Raw genomic sequence first — 15,031 nt, forward strand, 5'->3', positions numbered from 1 at the left:
ATCAAGTCCAAAACTGCCGCAGCTTCCACTAATGTTGAAAGGCTGGAGAAACAGCAAAGCTGGCGGCCCCTCTCCCTTCGTCAGAGACCCGGCTGCATCATCATCATTAGCATCATCATCACCATCCCCATCATCATGAGCGGCAGCAGCAGCAGCAGCCCACTAGGTCCACTGCAGGACGAATGCCTTTCCCCATCGACCTCCAACCGCTCCTGTCCTGCGCCGCTCCAGTCCATTCTTTGCCTCGAATTTCCTAATGTCGTCCCTCCATGGAGTAATTGGCCTTCCTCTTTTTCCAGACCCGTATCTCAGTGTCCACTCTGTCACACTTTGTGACGGCTTTAATTGTGTAACGGTTTTAAATCATGGTTTCCTTTCCCTGAATGGAAGCTTTTCAGCTCCTAAACCACAAGACCCACTAACGTTATAGGATATGTATTGTAGTATGCTCGATAAGTATTTTGTGTTTTCACTGCTGCATGAAAGACATGAAAACTCCAATGTCATGTTTTGTATTCCAAACAAACCTCAGTGAATAACACCCTTGGAAACTTTTTATGCAGGACGTACCACTAGCATCATCACCATCAGCCTATTTAAGTCCACTTCAGGACGAAGGCCTCACCCATTGACCTCCATCGCCTCTTTTCCTGAGCTACCCGGGCCTAATCTTTGCCTCAGAATTTCTTATTTCTTCCTTCTATCGATTCAATGGCCTTCCACATCTTCTAAATCCGTCTCGCTGCTTCTACTCTGATACCCCGGCGTGACACCGCCTGTCATTTCGTCTCACTACATGCCCTGCCCAAGTCCTGCTGTTTTTCCTTAATTTGGACTGTATCTTCCAGTCCACTTTGTTCTCTGTTCCAGAAAGATCGTTTCCTGTCTCTAAACGTCACTCCTAACATTATCCGCTATATGGCCCGTAGAACCGACCTAAGTTTGCTTTCAGGTTGTTTGGTAAAGCGCCAAGTTTCTGTTCCATATATCATCACCTCGCATTTATTTCTGAACTTGCCGCTCAGAATTCTCCGCGAGTTGCAGGCCCGGATCATTTCGTATGCAGACTTTCAAATGTCTCCCAAATGGGACTTCATTAACGCACGCTAACGTGCAATAACGAGGGAGACATGTGATAGTGTGCGTACCAAACGATCCGGGCCTGCAACTCGTGGAGAATTCTCAGCGGCACGAGGTCCACATCACTGCGTCCACGTTACCACGCCTCGTCCCATGATAGCCTCGACGAAGAAGAGCTTCTCTGTTTGTTACTCGTTCGTGCCGATAGAGAAATATCCTATAGTTCTGCATTAGGCCTAATTTCGTAAGGTGACGCACTTGTCGGACTCCTATTCTATATAAATACCTGTTGTAATAATAGAGCTTCTGTTGGATACAAATACAAAATGCGCTGAAGTTAATGTTGCGTGAGTGTCGTCGCACACGTAACAAAAGAAAAAAATAACCCGCGGTAATAACGCCGCACGGAGCAGCAGTATGTGGGACCATTTACACGGCGTGCCGTTTTTCACCCTAAAAGGACATCTGCCGCTTGATAATTGCTTCTTGCGGGCGAATTTCGGCCCACGGGCCACGCTCTTTCTTGTACAGCGACGACAGCGGCAAAAGGCAGTGTCGGCGCGGAAACTGTCTTCGCCCGTCAACCGAGGCGGGACGGCGTTTGTCGCCGGCGCTTCTCCCGCCGCTTGGGCTGGAAGCGACGAAAACCGCTTCGCTGAGATTTCTTCCACTGCTTGGGGGAAAGTTCCCGATATAACTCGCGGAGAAACTTTCTGGCTACAGCAGAGAACGTATATACTGGCTGTAAGTAAGGAAAGCTCAAAAAGAACTTTGAGAGGGCAAACTTTTTCCGTGATCTCCAGAAGCTATAGGACTGCCTCATGCTACATCGGAGGACATTATTTTTCCTTGGGACAATTGGACTGTGCAAAGAGAGGTGTCTCGTCTCCTGCGGGGATTCTTGCAGTCCACAGGACAAGGTGAAGTGGGGTGACATTGTGCATCTCTAATAATATTACAACGCTTAGCGAACAAATCAGCAACGTCACGCAACTGAACCAAAGAGTGTACAGGATTGCTGTGTACCCGACACTCTTCTCTCCTCGGAATTCCTTCCATAACATCGCTATGTCCGCCTATGTGATTGCTTTGCCTCGACGCAAAATAGCGCATCTCACGACACAACCATTCATCATTCATGCAACGTGGATAGATCCGCCATAATAGTCGTCATTCGGCTGTGCCACGAAATAAGCCGATCAGCATTTGGAGGCGAACACTTCTCGTACAAACCAAGAAACCGTCAGCGAACTGAGTCTTAACGAGAGATTATCGGCGCGCAGAGAGAGGCGTTCAGCGGAACGAGTTTGTCTAACAGGGCACTATGCTCTGCAAACAATCTAAGTGCAGAATCTTGTTCACTGGGATCCGCGAACACGTCTGCGAACCCACGTGAATGCAAGCCTCTGGTGTGACGAAAAAAAGGATAACGAATAAATACGCTTGCGAGGAGAACATTAAAGGATATGAATAGCACGTTTTAGTCGTGAGCGCCCATGATACTTATAAATTACAACAGAAAACGGGGGCATAAGTTTTACCCTAGAAAGTACAACACAGTAGGTATCAAATATGATCTGAAGTAATGTATGCCTATGAATATATTCGGTATTGTGCGGCGTCAGAGGAGACTTCCATTTAGTCAAGCAGAAAAAATGCTTTCAAAGTTACGGTTTTCTAATAATAAATAAGGTATAGGCAGCCTTGTCCTTGGTACTGAGCCTGCCTGTTCAAAATGGTGTTGTACCAGTAATTGTCTTTTTTTTCATTCGATTTCTTCTCTGCGCTGCCTTTTATGCATGCGTGCCTATGTGTGTGTATGTGTGTGGCGGTGTACGCGTACTTGCGTGTGCGCGTGTGTGTTTATGTACATGCGCGAGTGTCTGTTTTCTCACGTGGTTTTTCATGTGCCACTGTGGAAATTGACACGAAAACGCCTCACTATGGAAATTATTTGTTACTGTTGTTGTTGTGTTTGCGTTTATTTATTATCCTCAAGGCTGAGTAGACATTAAACGCATCCGATCTATATCCAGGAAATAGGGTAAGCCTCCCGGATAAAGTCTAACAAAGAATTGTAGGCAGGACCATGGAGCCACCGATGGTAATGGGCGTCCTGCCGCAAATTTAGGCGTGCTGTCATTAGACATTTTTTTTTTAATATCCTTAGCTCCAGAGCATGTCCAGGATAGGTGGTGAAGGTCTGCCAGAACCGTTTCAATAGAGCAGGTTGGACATTGACGTGCCTTTGGTAGCCCCCTTTCCATCCAATAGTGCGCGCAGGAGTAAGAGCCACCCCCAGCCGGATCCTTCGTAGGACAACCTCCTCCATCCTGGTATACCCTATAAGGTTGAGGGGGAGGAGAACTGAACACGGAGGTATGAGAGCACGCGTTCGGCGTCGAAGATCCTCCTTTGCAGTCATTCGTGTGGCCCATGGGTCCCTTGGAAGCTGGGCGGGGGATGATGGGGCCGGGACGTTGTGTGACAGGAAGTCAGCCCGTTCATTTACTACAATACCGGTCTGACCAGGAACCCATGACACAATCACCTTTGATGGCATTTTGCTGTGGAGCTGGTGGATTCCTTGGCAGATGATGAAGGCCTGCGCAACCTGTTTCAGATAGTGGATCAATTGCCTAGAGTCGGTACTAAGATTGATGGTTGTCAACGCTTCCTTGGAGGCGGCTGCACACATCATGGCGTCGTGTATATATCCTGCAATTCCAACAGGATTGGGAAGCATGTGCCAGAGGCGTACGGAATGCGGCCTTCGATGCTGAGATGAGTGGGGCTGGTCCACGCAGTGACTCCCCGTTTCCCTGTGCATGAAGCGTCGGTGTAGAGGAGGCATTGATCGTCTGGTCCGGGTTATTTAGGAGGGGAGAGAGCTGGAAAACATCCCCCCATTTCGAGGAGGTCGGAATCATAGCAGGATTACAAAAAAATAAAAAGTCATACTCCTCAGTTTCCCCGCTCTTTACAAAGTGCTAATCTCCTGAAGCCTGCCATGGGCCCTGTTTCTGCACAGGCGAGCGCAAAGTGTAGCGAACGTAGCTCTTCTGACTATCGTGCGGAGAAAGAAAGTTACACCGTACACTGCTCTCCCGCGCCAGGAGCGTGCTTAGTTCTTGCTCCTGGACCGCAGTGAAGACACGGCGCCTCGTAGCGAGGCGCAGCGTCGTGGAAGCGATGACGCGAAAATGCACAGTTTCGACGCAGCTCACTGCGCTTACTGCTTCTTCTGGAATTTTTGACGACGCACTCGAGATACGTCGGGGAAGCTTCAAGCCTTTTTACAGCGCACGACGGCGTCACCTGCTGCGCTTACACTTTAACGCGAGATCTGGCTCTCGGAGTTGCTTCACGGTCGAACGCATCTATCTCGCTGCCTCTGGCACCGGAGTTCTACGCTCGTAGTGACAGAAATATAAAAACCAACTCCGTGTTGTCGTTATGACATCATGAGGCGTAAGCGGTCGCCTGTCGTAGCTTCGAACTTTCTTCGCGCTTGGCTTTGGGTGGAGCGCTACCGAGCTCCTCCTTCTCCACGGGTGTACTGATGGTGGATTGTGAACGCGCAAGGGGCAATAAAAGCTCAAATGAGCCCTGATTATAATACGCACAGCCCAAAGTCAAGACCGCCAACCCGCAAGTGTGGACACGCCAACGCTCGCACGCACGCACGCACGCACGCACCCCATAGGCAAATAGGTACAGAAAAACTCGCGCACGAACACAGACCCTCGCCTAGGATCATGACACTAGCGGATCATGAACACCTTGTGAAGGGAAGATTGAGACCGAAAGAAACAGCGTGACGCCAGGAGGAGAGTGAAGGTATAGAGTCTATAAAAAAACCAACGACTGTGCAGAGCTTCGTTGAACAAGAGCTGTGAAGAGCAAAGTAAAATAAAGGAAACAAATTTGAAAACCAGTGGTTGTTGCTATTCCTTTCTTCGTAGCACATGGCGAATTGGGTGACTTACCCGCAATTGAGAGCTTTGAGGAGCATCAGCTCCGTTTTGAAAATTCACAAAACTGTGAATTGGAAAATAAAAGTTGTAGAATAATGCGTGACACGTGAATGTGATGGCACATGAGAAAGACAGGTGCACACAAGCCGCGCAGAAACACGATTATAGGGAGGCAGGGCTGTGTGCCAGTCTTCTTGCTGGCGAGTTTAACTACGAAACCAAAGAGAAGACACTGACGCAAACATGGTATAGCAGCAAAGAAGCCGGTCGAAGCAATGCCAAAATTCATGCAGAAAGACAAAGAAATAAAAGCGAGGAAAAATACGCAAATGCAATATATCAGTTAAGAATTACCGCAAGTACAATGCTCAGTTGTTAATAAGTACCGCAAGTACAATGCACGAGTTGTTATTAAGTATCCCCAAAACTTTCGCGTTCAAATCACGTAAGCAGACGGAAGTGCTTCTAGAAAATTTCGTATTTGAAAGCGGACAGAGGGTTTCGATAACACCGAGCAGCAATTACTTTAAATTTGGCGCGTTTCCATCACCCGCTTTCTTTTTTTTTCAGTCAGCCTTAATCACGTGATTGCATTGTCCGCCACCGATGGCAGAATGGGCAGAAACTTGTGCTTTGGAAGGCGAATTTCAAACAAAAAGCTCATAAGAACGCTTAAAATAAAGAAATAATGAACTTGCAGTGAAATGCAGATTAATAAAATAAAATCGCGATTAAGTAATGTAGTTGAATTTGCTTGCCCCTGCACTAGCCACCAGTGCAGCAGTGGAACGAGAGAGAGCAGTGGGAAACGCGCCACGCCCTAGTAACGCCTCCTTGGAACGCGGTGCCCTGGACTGGTTACGGCACCCCAATAATCAGCAAATAGCCTGAATCACATTTTTAAAGCGCATGAACTCGGCCTAGAAATATTATCATTACGTTATGTGGGCGTCGCTAGAGCTCGTGTTTTCCGAGTTTCGCTCAATCTCGGGCCTTCTGGAAGAGCACCCTGGGAATGGGGATGACCAGCGGAGGTGTTTGTGGGTCTGTTGGTTGGCCACAACCTCCCGCTCAAACCGCGTTGCCACACCGAGGGAGCTTTGAAAGAAGTTGTTAGTAGGCTTCATAATGCAGCCAAAAATGTGAGAAAGCCATCTTGCAAAGACCAATGTTTCACCGATTTTCTCAAGGTCGCCTTCATGTTTAGACACAAAAGCATTGTCGGGAAGACACATCTTTCTACGGGCAAAAAATTATACATCATCTTATATCAATATGTGAAGCGGTGGATGCGAACAGGACGCTGAAGGGTGAGGGTGTGTTCAAGCGGGGAGTACAGAGTAGGTAGGCTTTCATTGTGCAACACGCAGTGTGGGAAAGCCAGCTTGCCAAAACCTAGCTTACAGCGATCTCCTCGACATCAGCTTCACTTATAAACCCAAATGCATTGCCGAGAACATATTCTCTTAGGGGCAACACGCGCGATTTTATGTCAAGAAAGGCAGTCTGTAGTGGAGTGCTTCGGCTCAATTTTGACCACCTGGAAATGTTTAACTCCTACTAAAATCTGTACACCCGCGCGTTCTTGTTTTTTAGCTCCATAATAAGACGCCGTAGCGGTCGGGACACAGCCTGCATCTTTTAGCTTAGCAGAAACCACTTACAGTTCATCCGTCTAGCTTGGGTAGAGAGCTGCAGGATTGATACAGAGCAGCTCTATAACATCTTGGCCACTGAGCCACAGCGCGGTTACTCTCAAAATTTGCCAAAGTTAAAAATCGAAAAAGCGAAACGTTAAATACAACGACAGTAATCGCAAAACCCAGTCCCGGTAGCCCAAACAAGTTACAGAAAGCTGCCTACGCTTCATTATGCGCTTTATAAAAGAGTTGCATGATGTAAAACTGTTTTATTTAAAAAACACCTATTCAAACGAAAACTAATAACAGGCAAGCTGCAGCAAAACGTAACTGCAAGAAAAACAAATAGCAGGCAAAGGATCAACGCTGGATTGTCCCTAAAAATCAATTTTTACGACCGTGCTTTCCGTGGCAGTGCTGGATCCTGCAATTTGACGTGAGATTGCCATTCAGATACCTTGAAGATTCTGTTTTCCTTTTACAGATGCCAGCAGCAGTGGTTCCTTTGTAATTAAATATTCCGATAGCGAGCACTTTAAAAGATTAGTTTGTTCCGCTTTTGTTGAGCCAAATTTAATTATTCAAGAATTTGTTCTCATCCGCCTGCAAACTTCGATAACCGATTCGGAAGAAGTGGTGGTGCATTGTTTGCTCCCTCATTCAAAGGAAGCGTAACTTTAAAATAAAAAAAAGATAAATCCCAGGCAGTCAGAGATGCAAGTTTACTCTTCGCGAGACGTGTTGACTTTTTTTTAACTCTGTCGCGTACATGTACCGTCTGCGAGGATCAAAGGACTTCGGTAGCCCAGTGGCTCATTCTGCTTATGAAAAAGCTTGGCTCCCGCCGAGTTTGTAAAAGAGAGGGCCTTTAAATTTTTATTATGTTGCGAAGGGTGTGTCTGATCTTTTCTTTCCGTCGCGTGCAGCCTTCAAGCATGCATTCCACTTCAACAGCATCGCTTACTCGAGATAAAATGACGACAGGTAGTGGTGACAGCTGTAATTAGTACATGCTTTCTGCTTTCATGGGGGTGGTACGATGAGCGTGAGATCATCGTCGCCAGTACCAAGGCGCATGTGCAGTTATTTCCCCTACACTTCCCCCTGACGCTTCCACGCAGTAGGCCATGCCTGTGGAGGTGCAGCCTTTATAAGTGGGTATTCGCTTACAACGAAGCTGTATATGTCTAATCCCTTACAACTAGGGTGATTATATTGCCATTTACCTTCTCCTCACCACCACCGACGTCTCTTTACAAGCTTTATATCCCTCACCACAACAGAAGCTTCTTTCACAAGTTGCGGGATTGGCTGATAACGCGGCTAGCGCCGTTAGCAGCAGTTTTACTGCTAATCCTTTAAGGGACGGATGCGTGCCTTTCGTTCGGATTAAGAAGAGCGGGAGCTGAAGAAGCATCGGCGCACAACGAAAAGCCTCTGCCGCAAAACGTGCAGCCGCCACCATTGCCGCCTCCAGTTCAACCTCGTCGAGAAGCTGCGAATCCCTCCAGTATGAATAGCAGCATGAACGCTTGGAACGCCAACGTGAGCCAATAACGATAATATATAAATTCACTACAGCAAAACCCCACTATAGCACAACTCACCATAGCTATACCTTCTTCTGTGTTTACTTCTTCAAAGAAGCCGGAAGTGACGTTTTGGCCGGTGTTTTTCCCGCCCAGCTTCAAGGGCTCTCGGAACGAAGTTTCAGCCGGCGTCTCTCAGGTCAAGCACCCGCGCATCACTGTTTGCAGTTTATGCGTCCACAGTAAGGGTGGAGGGTGAGGGGGTGGGGGCGTGCACGCACAGCCAGGCTTCACGTGCTTACCGATGACATGCCTGTTGTGATGGTGGGAGATTTTAACCTGGACGCCTCGCGGCCCGATAAGACCTGACTGCTGTCTTCCGTGGGCGAGCGTTTGTGTTTGTGCTACACAACAAGGAAGAAGCCTCCGATGCGGTAGGGAAACGGAAAGCCCCATGTTGTCCGCTAGAATAAAGCTCGAGTCCTCCCAAATTTTAATTCAATTAATTAGCCAGGATAGTGTTCTCGGTCGTATATTACAAACAGCGTGTTTTGTTTCGGGTCATATGCGACCATTCTTAAAAGCCGGGAGGTCAATTTTCTGCCTTTGAAAATGATTTTGTATACTACAAAGTGCATGTTTCAGCAGCGGCTGTTCATTGTGAGTCCGTGATGATGGGAGCCTCCAAAGAGGCTCCCATCATCACGGACTCACAATGATGGGAGCCTCCAAAGATGATGGGAGCCTCCAAAGAGGCTCCCATCATCACTGACTCACAATGATGGGAGCCTCCAAAGATGATGGGAGCCTCCAAAGAGGCTCCCATCATCGCTGGGAATATACGCCTCGAGCGCGGCCTGTAGGGGCGCCACTGAAATCCCCCTAGCGGCCCGTTTCAAAAGCAGGCGCGGGAGTCCCCGGCCCGCTCCCCCCTGTCGCCGTTGCTTTCGGGGCTCTTTCAAGACAGCGATTTACCGTTTGTCCGCGTTCGAAATACCGAATAACGTGGAGCGGGCAGTCTGTTTGCAAGCGCGATGTGTTCACGAGAGTATAAACGTTTATGCCGCGATCTTGGTGAGATCTATATGAGCGCCGGGCGTGTGTCACAGGCTGGCGTCCCGAAGCCAGCATTTGCATGCAGCTGATTGCAATTCCGCTGCCCTGAAATTTAGTAGCAGTGTCTCCGTAAGCAGTGTTTCCTCCGATGGTCATGTTGCGGCCATACACACTATGATGTAAATCGACTTATGATGTAAATTACAAAATCCAGCGGAGCACTCATACCTGACAGCACGCAAGTTACGCCTGCCAATATCACATATCAGATAGTGATCAGTACCATGAACAATCCAATGCGGCATAAATTTCAGAAACGGTACCAAAGAAGTATGATGGATAATGCAAAATTACACTCCGGAGTCAGCACACGACGACAAATTTAATGCTGTGTCGTCTTGTACCGAGGTGAGCGCTCGCAAAGATTCATCTGTTACATTTATCCTCCACGAGAAGCGCGAAGATGGGCTTATAGAGTAATCCGCGTCAGTGACCAAACTCTTCTTCGAAACATCGTTATATGACACAGGGAGACTGCAGAATCTAGCATAAACCGAAATCAGAGACCCTTATCAGATACGACACTCTTCCAACAAGCCCGTGTGTACGAGACTTCGGCGCACGTTAAGGATCTCCAGGTGGTCAAAATTAATCCGGAGCCCTCCACTACGGCGTGCCTCGTCGTCTCCGTTGCGTCGGCGCGTTAAAACCTGCAATCAATCAATCAACTCTTCCAACGACACGTCGTATCGCTTCTGAGCTGCTTACCCTGTATTCTTCAAAAAATGCGTCCGCCGAGTGATCAGCCGTTCGTTGAAGGTGAAAAACAAATGAAAAGTGAACACACAGCTTGTGTGTGTGATTACTAAAACGTTCATTCGTTGATTTCGCCACGAATTTGTAAGCAACGATAGTTGAGCGTCCTCCTCCTCCTCCTCCCCCCCCCCCCCCCCCGCCCCCCATGTCTAGCGAAATAGTGCATTTCGCATCTAGTTGGTCTGGTAAATACTACCTTGCTCAAACAAACGTCTTTAGCATTTCAGAGGCTGCACTCGGTTTTTTTGTTCATTCCTGTACGACTATTCTATTTATTCCTGACTTGCAGACCATTCATTTTCCCGTGGTTTCATTAACATATACCTTGGTTCTTACTATAAGGCATGAGTGGGCACAAATCGAACAATGCACAGCCTTTGAGTGTACTTAACATTTCCGCGTGGCTTATATTCCCATAAAAGGCACACGTTTTTGTCAGCGATTGGATTATCCCATCCCCGAAACATATTTTTCTACGACGTACATATTCGAAGCAAAGCAGCATTGGTTGTCTGCGCTGCAAAACGAACCAACCACTTACAGTGCCAATATCACGTCTAAACGAGGCGACAATAATAGAATTCACTTGTGCTGACGTGTTCTAAGTTGGCCTCGGTGATATGCTGCTGCCGTCGCCGACGCCCGCAAGAGCGGCCAAGAAGAGCGCAGAACCGCCTCCCCGGGTAGCTCTTGTTGGCGTTAGGGCGCTCGGGTGCTCTACCAAGAGACGCAGCTGTTTTTTTTTTTTTTTTAAGTGCCCTAAACGTGCAGTTAGCTTACAGACGTCACCATAACAAGTTGTTTAGTGCGCGGAAAGGCAAAGAGAAGCGAAAGAGAACCAAAACACTGCATGACCGCCTATCAGCCACGCAACGCTAATCCCGCAAACGCCGCGGAGAAGCGGCGGCAGGCGGCGCAGCGATCGCGAATCTCGAGGCGTATACATCTATGCTTTCCGGTAGATGTGTTAATATAGAAAATTTTCCATTTGCCTCGCTATGCAGACTTATTGCTGCGGATACGTTATATAGATATATCTTTTCCGCATTCACTATTCGCTGTTTAAAAATCAAAAACAGTTCTTAAGTGTGCGTTGGACAGGGAAGCTTCTCACTTGCCCGAATTGCTTCCTTTGTTGTTCTGTTATTTTATGCCCGTTTTGGGAGCTGGTGTTTGAGCACACCAATGCACAGTAAGTAAGAGGGCTAAGTGCGCTTTCCAGCAGAACAATTTGATTCGATTTGATTTGATTTGATTTGATTTGATTTGATTTGATTTGATTTGATTTGATTTGATTTGATTTGATTTGATTTGATTTCTTGGCTAAACCAAGGGGACTCAGATTAAAAACGCATGCGGCCTGACAGAGGCCTCAGACACCAGATTCACACTGTCAGCAACAAAATTGATGTTAACAAATTTAAACAAATTCAATCATAATAGCACATCATAATACCACAATAGCTCAAAAGCACAGTCATTATTACATTTCCTAGTTATTATACAAAGCATAGGTCTACAAATGCACAGAACAATCAAACTGTACACATAAACAGTAATTCGCACGCATTAAGTTTAAACAACACAAGTGCATCACAATTAGTTAATAATTTATTTTAGTTTGTAAATGTTCTTAAGTTGTTCTTTGAGGGGAGCATATCCACATTTACTTCAAACATTTAATTACACATCAATACTTCATTATATATTTCCGGTCAATGAAGAATGTTCTGAAAAAGCAATTGCAAGAGTTTTTACATATTTCACATTAATTTTATGCAGGGCTGAAACCATGCAACACGCTGAAGAATTTCAATTACTGTCCTTAGCATCGTACGTAAACCCCCATAAAACTGCGCGATGCCTACTAATTGATTTTTCATATGCCAAATTGGAATCCCTTTGTTAAGAGAGCACCAGCATTATACAGCGCCCACCCTTGGCAAAGTAATTTGGGCGCTCTTCTGAGAGAAAACAGTAATTGAAGCAAAGATGGATTGCTCAATGTAGAGATAAAACCTTGCAGAACAACTTTCGCGAAACAATTCGATTTCCAGATTGAAAGATGACAAAGAAGCCAGGTTCTAAGAGAATGCGCTTTTGGCGGAACATTTGTGCACGAAGAATTAAAGCATAATATAAATTACACCGTTCGCAAGAGCTTGTGAGGAAACAAAAGAACTGGGTAAATTGAGCTACGTCGAGCACAAGTTTCTGGAACAGAGCGCATTTTGCGCAATTTACGATAGAACGAATGGCGTTAGGAGGCCTGCACTTGTGCGAGCAAGATAGCGACGGCGCAGTGTGGAAGAAAATGAAGCACAAACCCCGTTTTGTTGTGTACTTGTTACCAGGTCCTAGGTATCTTTATTCTGCCAGCACATAATTTAATTTTTACTCATTCTTTAATTTCAACATTTACTTAATTGCTTTGTTTCTCTTTTTATTCGATCTTTTTTAACGGGATCCAATTAAGCCGTGAGATTTTGCTTCAATTTCTCGCCATTTCATTAGGACAACTTTGTTATCATTTGATTTAACAAATAAAAAAAACTAAACCGTTTTGTTTGGTACAATATTTTAATATCGTCGGCTTGCTCTTATTCCTGGCTAATATCGGAAATGGACCACTAAGAGCTACGCACTAATATTTTTTTCTGGGATTTTCACTTGCGTTCACATATTTGCAATTAGATTAGCCAGAGGGCTGCGACTTATTTTTTTATTATTTCAAAAACTAATGGAGCCAAATTTACGAGCCGACAAGGGTGCATCACACAACATAATAGAGAGCGCACCCCTTGTTTTAAGAGAGAATAATGTTGTGGTTTTTATTAACACAATATTCGTAATCACCAGTATAAGCAGATTTTTGGACTACTTAAACGCACAAATTTTGGTCTGTCTGTCTGTCTGTCTGTCTGTCTGTCTGTCTGTCTGTCTGTCTGTCTGTCTGAGACTCAATTCAGTCAACCAGCCAAAATGAAACAGAATCTGCGCAATAGTCCTATATACCCACAGCGAAATCTAAATGTTTAAGCCGGGTTTATATGTTCATACTTGTCAACATTGTAGAACAAGAACAAGAAATTACGCAAATATAAGGCAGCAAATCAATACACAAGGGATATTTACAGTGTTCCTTATTCATAAAAAATTCATGGATGCTTGATTTTTGCGAAATGAAATGCTACATCTACTGCAGAAATCGCCTGCTGTAGCCCGCGCGGCCACAGCTTCTGGCGGCATTTTAAGCATTCAAGCGGAAACAGTTACGAAAGGTTCCACTAGATAGGTTCCACGTTGTTCTTGGAAGGCACGTGGACTAGGGCAACGCGGTTCTATAAACGTTGAAGTAGGGCGCCTTGATTAACGCGCGTCTCCGCGATACGACAGCACTGGCATCGAGGCCCCCGGCCTGGAGCATGTGAAACGCGGTAAATTTAAATTGACTTGAGCAAACCTTTAGCGTGTTTACCTTTGAAGGAGCGCGACGCAAGAGGAACAACATGAGAGGTGAGCGGGAAAGCGAAGGGAGGCATTTACTTGGCAACTGTCGACAAAGGCTATTGTCTTTCGTAGACATATGCGGAGAAAGGAACAGATACGAGGCCAATTTTTTCATCTCTCTCCCTCCGTCCAGCTTGAAGCCTTTGCAGCAATTCAGTACCTGCTGTTGTCGCCATCCGTCCTGGAAACGTTCGTTATCCTTCGTTATCGAAGGGGTCCAACGCGAATCAGGCAGTTTAGAGAGAGAGGGAGAAAAACATTTATTATACTGGTGAGCAGGAGGATGTTCGTAGGGCCTCCACCCAGTGAGAGGCATCCTTATTCCAAGATGCCTTGGAGCTGGGTGGCCGTCCGGGCCCGTTCCACCAGTCAGCGCTGATCCGAGAGCTCGGAGCTGGTCAGCTGCTCCACCCACTGCTCATAGGTAGGGTTGGGATTTGGGGTTAGAATGGGGGTCCGTTGGCCCTCCCATACCATGTGGTATAGGGTACCAGCAGCAGGGCAGAAGTTACAGGTGGCAGGGTATTGGGTGGGGTACATAGCGTCTTGTAGGGTGTTATGGGGATACGAATTGGTTTGTAGGCGCCGGAAAGTGGTTTCTTCGTCGCGCGTTAATTGTGAATGAGGTGGCGGGAAGCGACGGCGATCGTTTTTGTAGTGACCTAAGATCTCGGTGTACGTGTGGAGTGGTGCTGGCTTTGAAGCAGTTCGGTCGTTGGTTTCTCCCTCTGAGGTAACGGACCGGTGTGTATGAGCACGGGCAGCGGCGTGTGCCTTCTCGTTCCCTTGGAGGGACTGGTGGCCGGGTGACCAGATGATATTAATTTCTGGTAGTCTTCTTACTTGACGAAGAAGGTACAGTGCGGGTTGAGATATGCGGCCAATTAGAAAGTTTCTGCAGGCGATGGCACACTCCTCAACAGTCTCGATGTAAGTGGTGAGAACGGTCGCTGCTGCCAGTTCTGTGCCTTACGTGTTAACGACACAGGCTGCATGGGCTTTCTGATGATGGTAGGGCGATGCATCTGTGTATCGAGTGCATTATAGCGTGACTGTCCTTATGAATTAATCGAGCTCGTGCCGTGCGCCGTTGTTTGTTGAAAACCGGGTGCATGTTTCGGGGTAGGGGAGCTACGCGGATGTGTTGCCGAACGTCTGCTGAGATTCGAATCTTCTGATCTTGTCGTGGTGGGACGTTGTAGTGTAGACGGAGAAGTGTTTCTCTTCCCGTGGACGTGATCTGTAGTCGGCGTATCTGAGATTCGTGGTGGGCCTCTGGTATTTCTTCCCAGGTGTTGTGGACCCCTAGCCGCAAAAGTTTCTTGTTTGCCGTGCTGATTGGGAGCCCTACAGCGGTCTTATAGGCCTGGCGAATGGTGGCGTCGAGTTTCAGTATTTCTTGTGGCCTCAGGGCCAGGTATGG

This window comes from Haemaphysalis longicornis, unplaced genomic scaffold (assembly GCF_048455015.1).
Source record: "Haemaphysalis longicornis isolate Haplotype H1 unplaced genomic scaffold, Haemaphysalis longicornis Haplotype H1 scaffold_9, whole genome shotgun sequence".
Lineage (NCBI taxonomy): Eukaryota > Metazoa > Arthropoda > Arachnida > Ixodida > Ixodidae > Haemaphysalis > Haemaphysalis longicornis.